The sequence below is a fragment of the Eleutherodactylus coqui genome, chromosome 5 (assembly GCF_035609145.1).
Source record: "Eleutherodactylus coqui strain aEleCoq1 chromosome 5, aEleCoq1.hap1, whole genome shotgun sequence".
NCBI classification, from domain to species: domain Eukaryota; kingdom Metazoa; phylum Chordata; class Amphibia; order Anura; family Eleutherodactylidae; genus Eleutherodactylus; species Eleutherodactylus coqui.
In genome coordinates this window covers 268375705-268378581 of record NC_089841.1, presented here as the reverse complement: position 1 = coordinate 268378581, position 2877 = coordinate 268375705, and the positions used below count along the sequence as shown (strand labels likewise).

At 49.5% G+C, this 2877-nt stretch overlaps 1 non-coding gene across 1 annotated transcript; it reads right to left on the bottom strand.

The window, feature by feature from the left end:
* Positions 1-2770: 2770 nt before the first annotated feature.
* Positions 2771-2877, bottom strand: LOC136630954 (U6 spliceosomal RNA). Its single transcript, XR_010792959.1, has one exon. It is a non-coding gene; the product is annotated as a U6 spliceosomal RNA (small nuclear RNA).

Genomic DNA, 2877 nt, shown 5'->3' with positions numbered 1-2877 from the left:
AATAATACCGTCCCCCACAGTGGCCCCAGTAGTAATATTGTTCCGCACAGTAGCCCCACTAGTAATAGTGGCCCTAGCATTAATATTGACCCGCATAGTTGCCTCGGTAGTAATAGTATCTCCCACAATGACCCTTAGCTTTAATAGTGTTCCCCACAGTGGCCCTTAGTACTAATAGTGTCCCCCACAGTGGCCCTCAGTAGTAATACTATCCTCCCAAATGTCCTCAGTAGTAATGCTGACCCCCTACCGTGGCCTCAGTATAATGCTGACCCCAACAGTGGCTTCAGTAGTAATAGTGACTGCCACAGTGGCCTCAGTAGTGTAATTTACTGCTACAGGGGCCTTAGTAGTAATGCTGACCCCCATAGTGGCACTTCGTAGTAATAGTGTTCCTCACATTGGCCCTCAGTATTAAAAGTGTCCCCCACACTGGCTCTTAGGAATAAGATTGTCCCCAACAATGGCCTCAGTAGTAATGCTGACTCCAACATTTGCCTCCCTAGTAATGCTGACTGACACAGTGGCCTCAGTAGTAATAGTAACCGCCATAGTGGCCTCAATAGTAATAGTGATCTCCACATTGGCCCTTAGTAGTAATAGTGTCTTCCACAGTTGCACTTAGTGATAATAGTGTCCCCCACAGTGGCCTCAGTAATAGTAGTGACTCCCACAGTGGCCCTCAGTAGTAATGCTGACCCCAACAATGAACCTCAGTAGTAATAGTGTTCTCCACAGTTGTCTTAGTAGTAATAGTGTCCCCCACAGTTGCCTCAGTAGCAATAGTGTCCCCCACAGTGGCCTCAGTAGCAATAGTGTCCCCTACAGTGGCCCTAGTAGTAATAGTGTCCCACACAGAGGCCTCAGTAGTAATAGTGACCCCCATAGTGGCCTCAGTACTAATGCTGACCAACACAGTGGCCTTAGTAGTAATTCTGACCCCTGCAGTGGCCTCATTAATAATAATGACCTCCACAGTGGCCCTCAGTTGTAATTGCGACCCCCACAGTGGCCCTCAGTAATAATAGTGACCCCCACAGTGACTTCAGTAGTGCTGCTGCACCCCACAGTGCCCTTGGCAATAATTGTGTCCCCCACAGTGACATTGGTAATAATAGTGACCATCACTGTGACCTCAGTAGTAATAGTGACCCACACAGTGGCCTCAGTACTAATACTATTACAACTGGAGCTCATATAGGGGACACTATTACTAATAGTCTCTCCTATATCAGCCCCAATAGTAACAGTGAACCCCATGGTAGCGCCACTGCTCCTTTTCTCAGTGCTGCAGCTGGCGGAAGTATGTGTGCCTAAACTAGGGTGAAGAGGTTGGTGGAGGAGGAAGATCCCGGATGCACACGTTGCTATCAGTGGGAGCATCCGGCCACGGTGCAGCAAAAGTGATAACCAGCCGGTAAGCTGGTAAGCCCTGACCAGTAATGACTATAATGGTGACCAGACGTCCCGAAAGCAGGACAAATGGCTGTCCCGCTAGGGTCGCGACGGAAAGCAGAACCTACCAGTCTAAGGGCTTTTACCCACTAGCATTTTTTAACGCTGCGATATCGCTGCGTTTTTTTACTGCATATTTCAATGGGAATTTCTAATGTTAAAATCGCATTGCACAAAAATCGCAGGTTTGCGCTTCTGCAATTTTTGTGTGATGCGATTTTAACAGTAGAAAGTCCCATTGACTTTTGTAGTAAAAAAAAACAGCGATATCGCAGCGTTAAAAAAACGCTAGTGAGTAAAAGCCCTAAAGCGGGACGTCTGGTCACCTTACCTAAATGCACATGTACGACATCCGCTGTATCCAGTTGCATGGGGTAGATGAAAGTCAATGGCAATCTTTCTCCATCCCGCAGAACTGAATGCAGTGGTGGACCCCCATGTGCCGCGTTCCATCACAGACGCGTTTCAGCCACATTGTAACAATTTTAAAGGATCTGCATCTTGGATTATAACAGTTCTTTGTCAGCGAAGGGTAAATTCACATCTGCGCTCAGGACTCCGTTATGGGAGCAGAAAACGGAATCCCCGGGATGAACGGATCCGTCATAACAGAACCAATCTGTGCCGACCGGACCCCGCTGACTGTAATGGGGTCCGCCCGCTTCCTGCACCCATCATGCATTTATATTATGTGCCTGTGCAACTTTTTCATCCGGCATCTCACACTGGGTCTGCGCTGGAGCCGCCAAGGCGGGTGAGTAGGGCCTGAGCCGCAGCGGAGCTGCCCCCTCTGCCAGGCGCCAAACATGCCAGCTTACAGCCAGTTGGGGGTCTCAGCTTTCCATTACCGGCTAGATGAAAGTGACATAAACTGAACCGCCGCGGGGGGCTTCACACGGACGGCATATTCCGCAGCAGCATTGTGGGATTCGCTGTCCTGGCATTCTGCACGTCTAAGGGCGGCTTCACGTGGGTGTAATTGGCAGCGTGCCGCCTGCAGGAGATGGTTGCCCCTCGCACAGCAAGCATGCAGTGACATCTCGTTCTCGCTGTGTGTAAGCGTGCGTAATGCCCACCAAGATAGAACATGCTGCGATCTTTATTGAGCACGTATTTGGCGCAATATGTGTGAGTGGCAACATGGCCGCCCGTGGCAGACCGGTACAAAACTCGTGTAATACGCTGTAACCGCACGTTCTTGTGAGTGCTCCAGCGGAGGACGTATTCTGCCGCCCGGCTGTTAAGTATTCTGTCACGCAGGACGTTTCTGGACATCACTGAAGATCCAAAAAGGAAACAACAAGAGAACAAGTTGTAAAATATGGAACGCTTCACGAATTTGCGTGTCATCCTTGCGCAGGGGCCATGCTAATCTTCTCTGTATCGTTCCAATTTTAGTATATGTGCTGCCGAAGCGAGCAC